Below are 16,465 nucleotides of genomic sequence, written 5' to 3' on the forward strand. Positions count from 1 at the left end.
GGGAACGGCGGCGGCGGAGGCGGCGCGACGACGACGACGACGGAGACTACACGCGGTTCTACAGCCTCCTCGGCATGTAGAACTGCAAGGGCGGGCGGCGGGGAGCGGCGATGGAGACGGCGAGGAGCAGCCCCTAGTAGTTTTTTCTTTTTTGTAAAATATGTTTAAAATTTGAACGAACCTCGCCAATGTTTGCGTTAAATTTGATCCATGTTTACGCCGTATTTAAGTTTTTCAAAAAAAAACGTGGGCGTTGCGACTAGGGGGCATCACGCCCCAGCGCGCGGTTTAGCGCCGGTGCGCTCCAGGGGGCGACTCCAGGGGGGCAACGGCTGGAGATGCTCTGACATCTTCGTCCACGTGATCGTCTCATGCATCGATCCGTCTCGGTGTGCGTGACACTGTCTCGTCTCTCCATCCAGGATCATTTCCACACGGCCAAGTTTGATTCATGCCTGTCACCTCCGCACTCTCTCACTTCTACTGTACAAATAATTTCCTACTAACTATTTGACGTGTATATCCCTTTAATTTCGTTCTGTTATTATTTTCGCCATTTATATAAAAATTATATATTAATTCGTCTAGACGTTGTGTTTCAATATCTAAGTTATCTCTATAGAGAAATGAATCTACTCACGAGACATGACAAGCAAGTTAGAATTATAGGATTTAATTCAATACATAAAGGAGTTGTACATAATTGATTATAGTTAGATTTCTTCCACTAGTGAACAGGCCGCATTTTAGAGTTTGGCACATGGCCCCATTCTTTTGTCGCGCCCGGCCCTGCTCCTTCCTTCCTTCGGGCAAGTCGTTGGTCCCTGCCTCCTCTGGCGTATGCTTCGACGACTATAGGAGGTGGGACCCTGGGTTTTGCTCGCGACCGTAGATAGGGTAGGCTTCGGGTGTGCGGCAGCGATGCTTCTGACGGCGACAACAACGCCGCATCCAAGATAATGCGTCGGCTCCAATCTCGTCTCGACGGCGTCCATGGCAGCGTCGAGGAGCCGATGGGTCAGTCCTCCTGCAGACCCGTTCGGTCTGTGGGTTTAGGTCTTCACCCGATGGTCGTCGTCCCAGGCGGTGTCACTGGTGGGCGAGAGAGAATGGCGGTTTCAGATGTGGGATTGAGGATTGATGGCGGCAGATCTGACGTTTGGCCTCGACGACGTCAACGGGTAACGCTGGCTCCGGGACTCGAGAGGGTGCGGACAATCCCCGGTCGACGCACCACCACGACAAAGGCCATGCCGACGGTGGGCCTCTTCATCGACTCACAATGCCTTTATGGCTATGGCTTTCCTATGAGTCCGGTGATGGTTAAGCGGCAATGGCAGTTGCAGGAGTACCTGAGTTTCTTCTGCAAAGTTTTGTGACCACATGTTGTCTTTCGACCCATTCTGGTCGGTTCCATGTGTGTCCTTGTATTCACCTTATTGTGATTAATCATACATGCGGTTGACATTAAAAAAATCGCTGCAAAAGGCTAGTGTATTGCTGCTATAGGTAGCTACAGGACAAGACCGATACTCTAAAAAATGACACCACCATTACTCACATGAATTCAACTAGGGAAGGCAAAAAATGAGCAATGGTATTAGTTGCCAAATCATCTTGAAAATGTTGTGTACCATGTGTGTGTGTTGTTGCGACCACTTTGGAGTGTCTGCCACAACATTGCTCCATGCTGCAAGTGCTTGCAACAATTGATTTTTTTTGGTTTGAATATTGCATGCGTATAATATCATTGCTCTTGATGTTTTTTCTGCAAAAGCAGGATTGTCATACTGCATGGTTGTGTGATGGTGCATGCTGCAAGGCAGGTGCTTCGCAATGCAGGGCCAGACACACGATGATGTGATGCTCCTAAGCCAACCACGCGACACTACATGATGCAAGTAGGAATGTAGGACACACAACGCTGTAGGGTCGAACATCATTTTTTTTGCTGCAACAAAGCCTACCGCCCAATGCTGCAATGCTGTCCAGCGCCGCAACAAACGGGACATACGACACTGCAATGCCGACAACCGTTGCTTTTGTAGCTCATAGCGACAAGGTTCAGGTCCAGGATATACCAAATACACACTCTAGGTCCGCCAAGGACAGGATTTAAACGAAAAGACAAAGAGGCCTAAGATAAGGGCAGCGCTAGCGCCGGTGCGCCGGCCCAATACTTTGGTCCGGTCCAGCCCAGCCGTCCGATGCAGCGAGCGAGAGCCATCCGATCTGCCCTTTCGTTTCATCCCCTTCCCCTCGTGTCGTCTTTCTCCCAGAACAAGCGAAGGCGAGCGCCGTCGTTGACCGCCCCGCTCCCAGCCATGGACGCGCCCTCTGTCGTTGTTGTTCTGCTTGCAACCTCGCCATCGCCATTCGCCATTCGCGTCCCTAGCCCATGGCCATCCCGTCTTGCATCTCCTGGCCATGACCATGGACGCTGCTCCGGCAGCGACGTTCCTAGCACCGGCTGGGCAGGTGCACATCACGTGGCCCCATGGTTGCACCATCGGGTTTGCGGTGCCCCCCCCCCCGTCGTCCTCGCCGAGATCGCTCGACGTGTGGGTGGCTTCCATCCGCTGCCTCCCTTGCCGTCATCTGCTGGACTCCACTGCTCCACCCACTATAAACCATCGCAGCAAAACGAAAAGACGGATGTAGCTTTTGCTGATGCCGGTTGCAGCTCGCCGAGGCAGCGGCCGTCGTCGTCTCAGCACCGCTTCCACCTTTCCTAGGCAACGGTTCCAGCATCTGCATCACATGGTTGCAGCTCCGCTAGTAGCCGGTTCCAGCAAAAGAAAAACATCCGCTGAGTCGTGGCACCATGAGCTCGCCATGAAGGATGTACCAAATTACCTCACCAGTAGTAGCAAAAAAAGGACGACGGATGCAGCAAAATGTCATCGCCGCCGTCGCGGGTTAAGCCGAGACATGAATGGTTGAAGCTTTTTTCATTGTCGGATGTAGCTTTTTTCATCAACAGTTGCAGCTTCCGTCGTCATCCATAACTTTCGTCGTCTGTTGTTGAAACTTTTTCGTCGCCGGTTGAAGCTTCCGTGTTTGCGCAGTGCCAACACCCAAAAAATTTGTTTGCCTTCGATTGAAGCTTTGGGTGACGCTGGTTGTATCATTTTTTGTTGCCGGTTCCAGCACACCAGATAGCTAGTTCCAGCAGACCACATGGCCGGTAAAAGCATCACCATGTGCTAGTTCTAGCGCGGGTGCACGCTGAGGTTGCAGCTTTTTCCGGCGTCGGTTCCAGCATCCCCGCATGCCGGTTCCAGCACGAGTGCATGACGGTTGTAGTACCACGTCATCTCAGTCATAGTAGCACGCGACGACGGTCGCATCACTGTCTCGCATGGTTGTAGCACATCCCACGCCGGCGACGAGATTGTGGTTGTAGCAACATTGAGGTCTAGTCGCCCAGACGAAGAGGAGATTGACGGAGAGGAGCTTGGAGTAGGTGCTCGTGGCACGGAGGCTGCCAAGTGCGGTGGTCGGGCCGGCATCCCAGCAGGCGGTGGTTGGGGGCTGCACAGCTGCGAGAGAGCCAGAGAGGAGATGGGCGAGAGAGACGAGAGGAACGGAAGAAGAGGTTGACGGCTTCCTCAAAAAAGATAAGGATGAAAAGAGATAAGATTGAGTGGCTGTGGTTAAACGAGGGCCGATAGATGGGGCGCAATCGAACAATTCGCGGGCGACCGGCCCGAGCTTCGGCCGGTGCCCGGAAGCCAACGTTTCCCCTGAGATAAAGATGGGCAAGGAATACACACTATAGGCTCGCAGCACCGGCTGCAGGAAGGTACTGAGCAGAGTAGCCACCAAGTCAGTCAGCACACCAGTAGCTAAAAAGCGGATGGAATCGCGTCGCAGAGTAGCACACGTACGCAGGATCGGCACGGTGGCAGGTAGCTTGGTCGCGGCGTTCTTGCGCGCGGTCGCCATCCCACACGTCCACATCGATCCATCTGGTAAGTGTGTGTGTGTGTCACGGTGAGTGAGATACGGACGGGTCCTCGCATGGAGGCTAGCGTCCGGCTCCAGAAAGATTGGACTAGTGTGTGGCACTTGTTCTCGCGGCACATGGATTGGATTGGGCGTCACATGCATGCATGCTCCTCCGCACCATTTGTGAGGCAGGCAGGCAGGGTTCATCCGAGGAGGAGTCGAGTCGAGTCGAGTCTCGAACGATTGATTATGGCGTGTGCGTACGTACGCAGTATTTCTGTTCCATCTGTAACGTGGCGCTGGTCAGTACGTAGTACGGGACCGCACAGCAAGTCACTCTAGTTACCTGTCTGACCCGTTGGTGGCTTGATGGCTTTTGCATGATGACGGCGTGTCTTGCTTTGATTTTATGCATAACCGCTGCAGCTTCTCGTGCAGAGAGAGAGAGAGAGAGAGCACAAGTCCAATTGGCAGGCGCAGGGAGTGAGTGCTGTGCGGACGCAGCAGAGGACTCATGGCCCTCGACGCCACTTCCTTTTTAGTACTAGTACGACGAGTACTAATACCTACTCCCTCGGTCCTAATTTTTTTTCAAAACGAAGGCAAAAGATTTGCCTCATTCATTAATTAAGAAGAGAGAATAGAGTTTGTTACAATCAACCCACGACAAATCCACATGGCGATTACTCGCGTTCAAGTAGTGCCCCTAGTTTTTTTGCTTCCGCTATGCTCCAAAGCTTTGCTTCTTCTATAATGATGTTGAGAAGGATTGTCGGCGGAGCGCTCTTGTGGCGGAAGACCCGGGAGTTTCGCTCATTCCACATTTCCCAAGAGACGAGCATGGTAAGGGAGGCCTGGTTTGGAATGGATAGCCCGGTCCGATGATCCCACCATGACTCGACGGAGTCCTCTAAGTGCCATGAAGAGGTGTCAAGGAAGTGTAGACCAAGTTTCTCTATGACCAACTTCCATAGTCTAATGGTAAAGCGACACTTGTAGAATAGATGCCCACCCGTTTCTTGCTCTCTTTTGCATAGCGTGCAAAGGCCACAATTTGGCCTTGGCCAATCGATCAGCGGTCCAGATGCGGTTTTGGATGGCTAACCAAGCAAAGAGTTTGACTTTAGGAGGGGCCCAAACTTTTCAGACCATCTGGCCCATGGGGGAGTTAGTCATTCCCAAGAATTGCGCTTTGTAGGCTGAAGCTGCGGTGTAGTGCCCATCCGCAGAGTGTTTCCAAACAATGTCATCCTCAACGTTGTCAATGAGGTTGAATCCGTGGACGAGCATCCAGAGTGTGAAGAACTCCGTGATATGAGCGATGGATATCACGGTTGCTATGTTAATTTTTAAAATTCATGCATTCTCTTTGAGTGCCTCCCGTACCTTCCAATTCTTTCTTGAAGAAGCCTCGAAAATGAGGGGTGCAATCTCTTTTGGCTTCCGGCCAAGCAACCACGGAGAGTCCCAGAAAGGTGTTTTTGCGCCATTTCCAACGATGATGGTGGTGGAGGCATAGAAGAACTTAAGGTCGTCCTCGTCACATGGGTTCCCCATGCCAACCCACAACTTACTCGGCTCCTTCCACTTGAACCATGGCCATCGTAACCTCAGTGCCCTAGCAAATTTGTCAGTGTTTAGTACCCCTAGGCCTCCATAATTGAGAGGCTGACAAACCGTATCTCAATTGACTTTACATTTGGCACCGGTAGTTTTGCCCGAGCCGGCCCAAAGAAAGGCCCGTTCGAGCTTGTTGACACTGTGGAGGGTGCTTTGTGGGATGACAAGCGGTGTGATAAAGTAAACCGCCTGGGAGGTGATGACAGACTTGACAAGTGCCGTGCGTCCAATGGTGGTGATGTTTTGACCCCCACGTGACCAATTTCCCGGCCACCTTGTCCTTAAAAAATAAGTATCTTAATCTTAGTACAATTTTATATTAAAAATAGTTAAGACACTTATTTTGGGACAGAGGGAGTACTAATTAAGGGCGTGATCGTCTCATCGATCGATCCATCTCGGTGTGATACCGTCTCGCCTCTCCATCACTCACTCACGCCTCATCCAGGACCATTTCCACAAGCCCAAGTTTTCCTTTCCTTTTTTTCTTTTTGCCGGGCAACAAGGCCACGTTTGACGTCTTGTGAGTTCCGCACTCTCGCTTCCACAAATAATTTCCTACTGACTATTTGATGATGCGTGCGTCCCTTTAATTAATTTAGTTGTTTCCATCATTCAAATATAATTATATAGTACTATTTGTGTTTCAACATCTAAGTTATGCCCTCTCGAGAATAAATAATATGAATCTAGTTATGTATGAGGCATGCCAAGGAAATTAGAATTAGAGGGTTTAATTCAATATATCATAAAGGAGATGTAGATAAGTTGATTATAGTTCGGAGATTTTTCTACTAGTGAAACAGGCCGCACTTTACAGTTTGGCACAGGGCCTCGAATTTTTTTGTCGACCCGGCCAGGCCCTGCTCCTTCCTTCCTTCGGGCATGCCTGGGAGCGCTCCTTGTTGAGTATGATGCGCTCCACGGCCGTCTCCGTGGTCGCGGTGAGCACGCACAGACTCGCCAAGAGGAGCGTGGACTCCTCGGTCCAGCCTTCTACCAGGTTGACCTGCTCCTTGCGTTCGCTCGGTGCAGTCCCGCGAGAAGTACCCTGGCTTATTGTAATTGTAGCACTTGACCTTGCTCATGTCGCGGTCGCCGTTTCCACACGTCCACATCCATATAACCGCTGCAGCTTCTTGTGCAGAGAGGGAGGCGACCGGGAAGAGGAAGAGGAACACAAGTGCGAGGGTTGGCATTGATTGAGGAGCGAAGATTTCCGGTTGTGACATCTTTTTTTTAGACAATCACACGAAGCTTTTATTAGTCCATCACAATGTTTACAGGGACGAAAGAAAGATCACCGGGGTGGCCTAACCAGACATGGCGACCGATCCCTAGTCTCAAAGCATGCTTCGCTAGATTGTGAGCTTTGACATTCGAGCTCCTAAACTCATGAACAAAAGTACATAAATTAAAACTACTAGAGTACTCTATGATTTCATGTATAATGGCCCCATAGCTCGGGCTACTCTTCTGCTTGATATCATTCACCACGTCCATGCAATCCGTCGCCACGTGAATCGCTTGCAACTGGAGATCCTCAGCTAGTGTCATCGATTCCCTAACTCCCATCGCTTCAAGTGTTGTAGGGTCGGAGATACCCTTGAACACAACAGTGGACGCACCAAGAAAGAGACCATCCCTGCTCCTGCACACCGCTGCTACAGCGCCAACGCTTGAACTTCCCATGCAGGCCGCATCAACATTTATTTTGGATGTGCCCAACGGCGGCTGCAGCCAATGAGTTGGTCGCGCCGTTCTGACCTGCACCACAGTATTGCTCATGTTCTTGACCACTTGAAGATCGCTCAGGAAGGAGTTAATAAAAGAGTGTGTTGAGGACGGACTCTGGAAAATATCCCCATATATAGCTGTTCGATAAGATTTTGTATACTACAAATGGTATGAAAGTAAGAGAAAAAAAAGAGTTGATCAATCATAATTTGCACCAATATCTAATAAGTTGAGAAGAAACCCATCAATTTATTATGGAGCAAGGAGTACCCATGTTCGTCGACATCACTTTATGTGATTAAAAAGAAAACGAGTACTAATGAGCTAATGGCCAGTTAATTGATTAAACATATAATTAGCTAGCCCAACTTTTCTATGTGTGTACGTACTGCATTTGCATGGCCTATGCGTGATGGGCGATGATTGATCGATCCAGGGACGCAGTGGACACATGCTGGAAGATATATATGGAGACATGAATAATGTGCCGAGCGTGCCAAGATTGCATGCTCATTTTTTTAGTGCGTGCAAGCATCAAATTTGGCCAAAGTGGGGCTTCACCAAACGTACGCTAGGCAAGCCTAACAGATAAACATCAATGTTGTTGCCTTTGCACGCAGACATCTCTATCTCTTCCAACAAAATCGGAGCGGCCGAACAACCGAGGCTTCGCATCCTTCGGATCTCTCGATGCCTATAAATACACGGGACGAGGCCTCGCACCGGGGGGGCGACATGAGAAAACAGCAACACAGCGACCGGGAGGGCAGGAGGAGGAGACGCGCCCATGCGGCCGCGTCGACGAGGAGCCCAGCTAGGAGGCGACCGGGGGGGGGGGGCGACATGAGAAAGGGCGATGCTAGGCGCTGGTGCGCCGGCCGAACGTTTCGGCCGGTCCAGCCCTAGCGTCAGATCAGCCCGTCCCGCGCCGTTGGATCCTTATCCAACCAGGTCCTCGTCTTCCTCTCGCGAGCGCGTAACGAGCGTCGTCTTCCTCTCGCGAACCCCATCTCGCCAGCTGCCCCCGCGTTCCCCCTCGTCGCCGCCCCTCCCTCGCCTGCCCTCCTCGTCCCTGATCACCGTCCTCGCCGGCCGTCTTTCCTGGCCGCCCTAGTCGCCGGTAGTCCTCGGCGGCCGTCCTCTTCACCGGCTTCGCCCCCATGGAAATAGCCCATCCCTGCGGTTGCAGCTTCCATGGCCACCGTTGCAGCTCCGGTGGCGACGACCGGAGCTCACCGGCGTGCTCACCGGTGTGCTCGCCGGCGCTCATCCCCCGCTTGCGAACAAAAAAGATCGAGCGCCCAGGGAGATGCTCAGTGCTGCAACCTACGACGAAAAAAGCTACAACTAGCGATAGGAAAAGCTTCATCCGGCTACGAAAAAAGCTTCAACCAGTATACGACTGGAGCTATGGATGACCAAGAAAAGTTACAACCGGTGACAGAGAAAGCTTCATCTAGCGATGAAAAAAAGCTTCATCAGACTATAAAAAAAGTTTCAACCGTGGAAACAAAAGCCATGGACGAAAAGTTACAACCGGTGACAGAAAAAGCTTCATCTAGCGATGAAAAAAGCTTCATCCGACTATAAAAAAAGTTACAACCGTGGAACGAAGCCATGGACAAAAAACAAAAAGTTGCAACCGACAGTTATAGAAGTTACAACCGCATTGAAAAAAGCTTCAAACTCCTTATCTCAGCTGCGACCCCGCGATGACGATGACGCTGTTTTGCTGCAACCGTAGTAGATTTTTGCTACCACCGGCGATTGAATTTGCTACAACCGGTTTCATCAAAAAATCGCCGTGGGGTGTAGTCTGCCATGGCTCCGGCGAAGTAGGCAGAGCTCCGATGCATGCGAGGTAGGCGTCGCCGTGGTAGCGCCCCATCACCCCGGTTGCAGCATCTCCCGTGGTCACCGCCCCTCGGTCACCGGCGAGATGGAATGGTCACCGTGCAGATCCATGGCAGCTTCGCGCGCGGAGGGGCGTGGTGCTGCGACCAGGGGCGGGGGGGGGGGAGGGGGAAGGGATGGGGAAGGGGTGGGGAGGAGGGGGCCGAAGAAGAGGGCGGCGCGCGCGCCGGCGAGCTGCGCGAGATGTGCGCGGAGCTGCGATGAAGGAGACGCGGGGAAGAGGGAGACCAGCCCAAAGTTCCGCCGGTGCCCCGGCTCCAAACGTTTACCCATGAGAAAACAGCAACACAGCGACCGGGGGGGCAGGAGGAGGAGACGCGCCCATGCGGCCGTGTCGACGAGGAGCCCAGCCAGGAGGCGACCGGGGGGGGGGGGACATGAGAAAACAGCAACACAGCGACCGGGAGGGCAGGAGGAGGAGACGCGCCCATGCGGCCGCGTCGACGAGGAGCCCAGCCAGGAGGCGACGGGGGGGGCGACATGAGAAAACAGCAACACAGCGACCGGGAGGGCAGGAGGAGGAGACGCGCCCATGCGGCCGCGTCGACGAGGAGCCCAGCCAGGAGGCGACCGGGGGGGGGGGGACATGAGAAAACAGCAACACAACGAAGATACCATATCTATCACATCGATGTACTCCCTCCGTTCCTAAATAATTGTTTTTCTAGAAATTTCAACAAGTGACTACATACGGAGTAAAATGAATGAATCTACACTCTAAAACATGTTTACATACATCCGTATGTTGTAGTCCATTTGAGATGGCTAGAAAGACAATTATTTGGAAACGGAGGGAGTACTATACAGACAGTGCAAATAGTTCATCCATAATTTCATGAACTTATACATGAGATCAAATGATCATATACAGTATATTCTGTTGTTGCCATCAGGTCATGTGCCTATCTTCTCATCCCTAGAGTTTTTTTAGCAACAATAAATTTGTGGTCGCCCGTATGTACGTCGGCGCAACCGCCGCCGCCGTGTTGGAGCAGTCACGTCCCTAGTACTGCCCAGTAGGCGGTGAAGTGCAAAGCCAACAGAGTTGATGGATGTAGTCGGCGTTGGCCACGGCCATAGATCGGATGGCGGCGTGGTCCAAAGTGCTGAAAAAATTCCACCAGTAAAAAATATATATTAGCACGCTAGTAGCCCTGCAGCGACGGCCGGCGGGTGATGCATGGCCGCCGGTCAATGCACGCATGCATGTCTTCTGAATTAACAATCTAAGGCCTACATGCATCGATTCTACGGAGTAGTATGCATGTGCATATGCTAAATCTAGAAAACTAGAGAAGGATGGATCCAATGATTAACTTGCATATTCAAAACAAGATGGATTAATGAATTGGATCACAGTAATAGTAATACCTCCGATGGCCACCTCCCGTGAAATATTGCAGTGGATATAATTTGAAATATAGGTTGCTCCTCTGACTGCAGGCAGTTATATAAGGTAATCATCTAGCCACGTAAATAGGGAGCGAAGGTGGAGGATACGGGCTGGACCTTTTAGTCGGGTAGAGAAATCTAGCCACTTTCAAAACCGAACCCATTAATCAACGCTCGTACATGGACGGGATCAGACGCAGCAAGAGTGGAGGTAACTACCACTAGATGGTAGTATGCATTTTCCCTATATATATATATATATATATATATATATATATATATATATATATATATATATATATATATATATATATATATATATATATATATATAGACACACGTTGCAGGGCAATAATTATACACAACGCACGTGGTCGGAGCGAATTATAGAAAACCATCACATTGATGTCTAGATTTACATAAAACACTCATTTACGAATTTCTGTCACCAACCACTGGTTCTCGGTCTACTCTTTTGTAGGAAAAACTGATCGGTCTTTTTGGACATTTTAACCTCGATTATGGCATGTGGGCCCTGCAAAAGCTGACCCGGGCAGCGGCAGCGGTGCAGTTGAGCGGCGAGCACCTTGGCCTAGGACAGGGGCGGATACAGCCCAGCCCAGCGCCCCGGGCCTCCTTTGTGCACTGTAGCAATTGCTACAGTGTTTTGCTGAATTCTACAAAGGAAACGGGCCTCACGCCCCGGGCCTGCCCCCCCCCCCTCCCCCGCGGCCTGGGGCCTAGATCCGCCACTGGCCTAGGCCACAGTGGTGGTGCTATTGGGCGGCGAGCAGCTCGACGCTCGGTAGGAAAGAGTTGAGCGGCACTTCAGTGCGCGCGACGCGCTTCACCATGTCCAGCATATAGCAGAGCACGCGCACGACAACGACAGTTGGGCAGGAGGAGGGAATGGTCGATCCCGATCTGGATCGAGGCAAGGGAGGCGGGAGGGAGTTCTTTTTAGAAAGGGTTTTCTGGGGAAAAGACCAGTCCAACGTCGTCTATTGTTTATCATTATGCCACGTCTCAAATGCGGCCCCACATGTCATAATTGAAGTTAGAATGCCCAAAGAGACCGGCCGGTGTTTTCTGCTGAAGATTAGATCAAAAATTAGTGGTAAGTGGCAAAAATTGGTAAACGGATGTTTTCTGCAAAACTAGAAGTCAATGTGGTGCCTTTGTGCAATCCAATCCACGCGGTGAAGCGCACAACCGGTGCAAGCAGGCTAATGAGTAGAGCTAGCCAGCAAGGTAAGCGAACCACCACTGGCTTCTAAAAAAGCACAAGGTGGGGAGGGAGGGAGGGAGGGAATCGCGTCTATCAGCAGATGACGCAAGGGTCGTCCTCGGCATGTGGTAACGTGCTCGGTCTCTTGTGGTCGCGCCATCCAACATGTCTACATCCAAGATTGGATTACTACTCTAGTAGTAGTCAGTGGCGGAGCTTGAATGCAATGTCGGGGGGGGGGGGCAGAAGCAAAGTATACATGTTAACAGGGACTAATGAGAATACTTTGTTCTAATTATACTCCCCTAAAAAAAATTCCTTCAGGAATTTGTGTTGGGCTGGGGGAGGGGGGGGGGCAATAGCCCCCTCAGCTATACACATAGCTCCGCCATTGACGGTGGGGCAAGGACCTTTGTTGTTGGTGGCCATCCCACACGTCCCCATCCATCTGCCTGCCTCGCGCGCGGCTTTCTTGTGGTGGCTTCCTCACATCACATGGTGGCTTCATGCAGCAGGGTTCATCCCATCCCATCCGAGGAGTAGTCCATGCATGATATATGTCGCCTCTGACTTGTGGGGCACCCGCACAGCAAGTTAGTTACCTATCTGACCCGTTGCTGCTGGTCCCCTCCCCTCCCCTAGCTTACCTTGATGGCTTTTGCATGATGGCCTGACTTGGTTTGATTTTATATAGGAAAAAGTCAATTTTAAACCTTGAACTTGTAGAGGTCGGGCGAAATGAACTCTCAAGTCGAAATCCTGGTCGATTGCATCCTAAACTATGCAATTTTGGTCTAAATCAGACCCTGGCATCATTTGAACTCGGATACGTCCGGTGGGCCGGCCCGCTAGAGTATTTTTTTCGTCCAAGAACAAAAATTCCAAAGGGCGCGCACCGTGCTCTCCGCTGAACCAGCCCAATTTAGTTTTTTTTTCGTTAAAAAAAAGCACGCGGTGGTGGCTCGAACCAAAGATCACTTGTGGTTGATTGAATCAACAAACCACGAGGACAACACTTGCGCTGTGTTCTCTTTCTCCCTTTTTCTTCCTTTTCATCTTTCTTTTTTCTTCTTCTTTTTCATTTTCTGCTTCTTTCTTAAATTCGTGAACCAGCCCATTTGGAGCTATTGAATAGCAGGCGCGCAAAAAAAAATCTGGAAAAGTTCTATAGGAGTGACTCAAACTCGCGACCTCAGTCTTGTTATTTGCTGGAATTTGCCAACCAAACTAGTGAGTTGAACTGATAGATTCACGGCACGAAACATTATGCTTCAAACTTCTTTTGAACATTCGAGAATATTATGCACTGAAGATTTTGTAATATTATGCACTGAACATTCTGGAAAAACTATAAATATGTGTGTTGAACAATTTTTGAATATGCATTGAACATTTGTATTATGTGATAAACATTTTTGAAAACAAATATGAATATATGCATCATTTTTTTGAAAATACGCAGTGAACATTTTTTTAATATATGTTGAACTATTTTCGAATAAACATTGAACATTCATGGACGTTTGTGATAAACATCTTTTTTCATAGATGTTTTCGAATCCGTGAACATTTTGTTCAAATTCATAAAAAAATCTTTTGAAATTCTGGTTCACAAGGTTCTTTTTTTCGTTTCCTATTTCCTAGTAAAACGGCCACCGGTTTTTATACAGTTTAAAAAACTCGAGCTTTAAAAAAATTAGAAATTTACGGGATTCAAAAATAATATACAAATTTGGAAAAAGGTTCGTTAATTTCAAAAGAAATCATGATTATTTTAAGAAGGAAACTAAAAAATAAAATAGAAAGAAAAGAAAGAAGAAAATAAGAAAAAGGGAGGAAGATAACACAATGTACGTAGTGTCCCTGATGGTGAGTAGCGTCGTTCCAACAACACCAGCACGGGTCTCGATTTCGAGCCACAGCGTTCGTTTCTTTTTGTTTTGAAGAAAAACAAAAGCGGGCTAACCCAGCAGGGTGTAGTGCCTTTTGCATATTTTTATTTCTAAAAAAAGAAAACTAAAGCGGGCCGGCCCAGCGGGGAGCAGGGGTGCGCGCAGCAGCGCCCTCAGCGAAAACCCACCAATCCCGGTAATCCAAACTACCCGAAGGTTCGATTTAGACCGGGATTGCATAGTTTAGGGTGCAATCGACCGGGATTTCAACTTGGGGGGTTTATTTCGCCGAACGTCTACAAGTTCAAGGTTTAAAATGGACCTTATCCTTATATATATAACCGCTGTAGCTTCTTGTGCAGAGGGAGGGAGAGGCGACGTGTACCGGGAGGACCAACCAAAACAAGTGCCTCCTTCCCTTCCTTTCCCAGGCCTGGGCGCAGCAGAGGACCTCAACGCGGGGAGGACAGGACCAGACATCCAGAAATAAGAGAGGAGTGTTCCACCGAGCTCCCACAGCGATCAGGCACTCTCGGTCGTCCGATCGGTTTGCTTGATGCGATTCTGGGCGTTGGATCGAGAGGTGGAAGGAGCTGGGCCGTCGGATCGAAGATGAGCTCCTGTACGAATGAATAGTTACCGCCTGCTGTAAAGATCCCGTGCCATCGTGCGTAAATTCTGCGCCCCGCCGTGGGTATTCTCATCATTTCATACACGGACATATAAAGGCCGTGGCCCCTGTGGAGAGAAAACCTAGCCGCCTCGCGCACTTGCGCCGTCCACCTCGTCCTCTTCCTCCCGCTCGCCTCTCTCTCTCTCCCTCCAAACCCTAGCCTCGCTCCCGCCTTCCTGCCCTGCTGCCGTCCAAATCCAACCCACGCCGCCGCAATCTCCTTCGCCTAGCAGGCCGCCGCCGCCCCGCCGTCTCCTCAACCCAGCCGACCCCCCCCGGCGCGGCCATCGTCGACGGTGAGGAGGAGGAGCACGGTGGGAAGGAGGAGGACAGCCAGGGGAGGAAGGACAGCATCAACGTCTCGTCTCCGTCTAGGTTCGCATCTCTCTCTCTCTCTCTCTCTCTCTCTCTCTCTCTCTCTCTCTCTCTCTCTCTCTCTCTCTCTCTCTCTCTCTCTCTCTCTCGTAGTTCCCCTTCTTAGATCGACTCTCCCTGTCAGATCCTCCTGTACCCAACACGAGATGGAGAGAGGGATGTTTGGAAGGAGATGGGAGGAACAGGAGAAGGGAAGGAGAAGTTGTGCCACATCCATCCCGTCCACTGCATCATGCGCGGCGACCGGTTGGGTTCTGGGTCGGTGAGCGCCCTGTCCACTTCCCCATCCCCCTCTCTCTTTTGTGGGTTTACCTATTCATCCGCTCAGATCTATTCGATTAAATATGTTGATCTGTTCATCCTCTCGGCTCAGGAAGCAACTCATTTTGGATGAGAACAATATATAATTTTGTGACTTGGTCAGATCTCACGTTGTCCTTTCTGCTTCTATCTGATTGTGTATAGGTAGTTGGCTGTGTTTTGGGTACTGATATGGTTTAGTTAAGGCCATATTTTTGGTTAATACCAGATTTAATTAGAGGTTTAGTTCGGTTAAAAAGATGATGCCATGTGACATTCAGTATTTATGTCCATATTACAGATCATATGCAAATAAACTATTTAAATGGACACTGCAGTTCACACTCTCTCTCTCTGATGTTAACTCTATTCTGTTGGATAAAAGTAACAGAGGCAGCATGTATGCTGCATTGAGTTACTTTTTTATTTATACAATGAATTATTTATGTATTCTCCGGTAAGTTTTATGTTGGAAATATTGTGGAAAGAGTACATAAAAATGTGCCATGAATCAATAGGTATGCACACTCTGTGATACAATAAAGACAAATCTTTTACGTCAAGACAAAATGGCTTAATTTACTTAGGTCAATTATTGGAATTGTTTTTGTAGGGAACTAGGATTGGTGATTTGAGTGGCTAATTTCGAGAGTGGTGTCGACAGCGAGAGGCGTCTATGATAATGGAGGCAGCGACAAGCACAAATATGCTGTAGCTTTGAGGTACAAATATGTTCTGAACTTACATTAGAGCTTCATGTATCATTATGTCGCGAGTCACCAAAAAAACTGCATTGCAAAACTGTACGCTTTTCTTTCGACTGTATGACATCTTAATCCTTTTAGGTTGGCATCAAACTCTACGAGTGGATTTTTATTATTGTGTTGAGACATGCTTTGATTTCTATTAATTGGCCAATATTTGATGTCATATTTTCTTTAGATGCATCACTTACAGTTATCCTCTGATTTCTATTAATTGGCCAATATTTTTTCTGGAGTCATAATTCTGTTATAGCATCTCCTTGCCTTTTTGCCTTTGAAAAACATCGTTGATCATAAGCTGATTGCAGCAGCAGGGTTGGGAACTTTAAGCATACCTAGGATATTTATATTTTTGTTGGCAAATAGTTGTGCCAATTTTGTGATTTATCTAATATCCATTTCTTTCACCTTTGAACACTTCGAATATACTAGCCCATATTGTTCAGTACTTTCTAAGGTTAACTTTTGTAGGAACACTAATTTGCAAGGTTAACTTTCTAGCAGTTTGGTGTGTTCCATTTTATGGAGATCTCTCTTGGAAACTTATCCTTCCTATCTTTGTTTTTAAGGGGTGTAGAAGCTAGAGAGAACTGATTATGTGAGGATACAACCCTCGAAA

At 49.2% G+C, this 16,465-nt stretch overlaps 1 long non-coding RNA gene across 1 annotated transcript; it reads left to right on the plus strand.

The window, feature by feature from the left end:
- Positions 1-14,682: 14,682 nt before the first annotated feature.
- LOC123042714 (uncharacterized) lies at positions 14,683-16,455 on the plus strand. Its single transcript, XR_006418880.1, has 4 exons — positions 14,683-14,782; positions 14,907-15,044; positions 15,696-15,804; positions 16,416-16,455. It is a non-coding gene; the product is annotated as an uncharacterized lncRNA (long non-coding RNA).
- The last annotated feature ends 10 nt before the right edge of the window (positions 16,456-16,465 follow it).

This window comes from Triticum aestivum, chromosome 2B, assembly GCF_018294505.1.
Source record: "Triticum aestivum cultivar Chinese Spring chromosome 2B, IWGSC CS RefSeq v2.1, whole genome shotgun sequence".
Lineage (NCBI taxonomy): Eukaryota > Viridiplantae > Streptophyta > Magnoliopsida > Poales > Poaceae > Triticum > Triticum aestivum.